The sequence below is a fragment of the Brassica oleracea genome, chromosome C4 (genome assembly GCF_000695525.1).
Source record: "Brassica oleracea var. oleracea cultivar TO1000 chromosome C4, BOL, whole genome shotgun sequence".
Classification (NCBI taxonomy): Eukaryota; Viridiplantae; Streptophyta; class Magnoliopsida; order Brassicales; family Brassicaceae; genus Brassica; species Brassica oleracea.
Window position 1 is genome coordinate 48076140 of NC_027751.1, and position 468 is coordinate 48076607.

Genomic DNA, 468 nt, shown 5'->3' on the forward strand with positions numbered 1-468 from the left:
CGGCTTTCAGATAAAGGCGTCCGGCCCCTTCTGCTAAAAGGCGTCCGGCTCTTACCCTTTGATCACGGGCTAGTAGAAAAGATCAACCATCAGGTTGCAATCCGACAATCAGATCCCTTAAGGATCCGGCATAGCAGAACTGTCTGCTGCTGTATAAACTCCACAAAGTTTTGTCGTAAGGATAAGAAGAGATGTTTAATCTATCCTTACCTGTCGGATATAAAGTATTGTAGTCCATAAGCTCATGAAAGCCGAAGTCCATGACCTAATAATGTATACTTAGCGTGTGATATGATCTACGGCAACTGAGGTCATGAGATGCCATCATCATCATTAATATAGGAATGAAAAGAATAATGAATACGGCATTAGCTAAGGCAAAGAAATCGATGTCCACATACATGAGAGTGTTCGGCCACAGAGCCATAATAAGAGATTATAAAACTCACAGCAATGATCATTGATCTT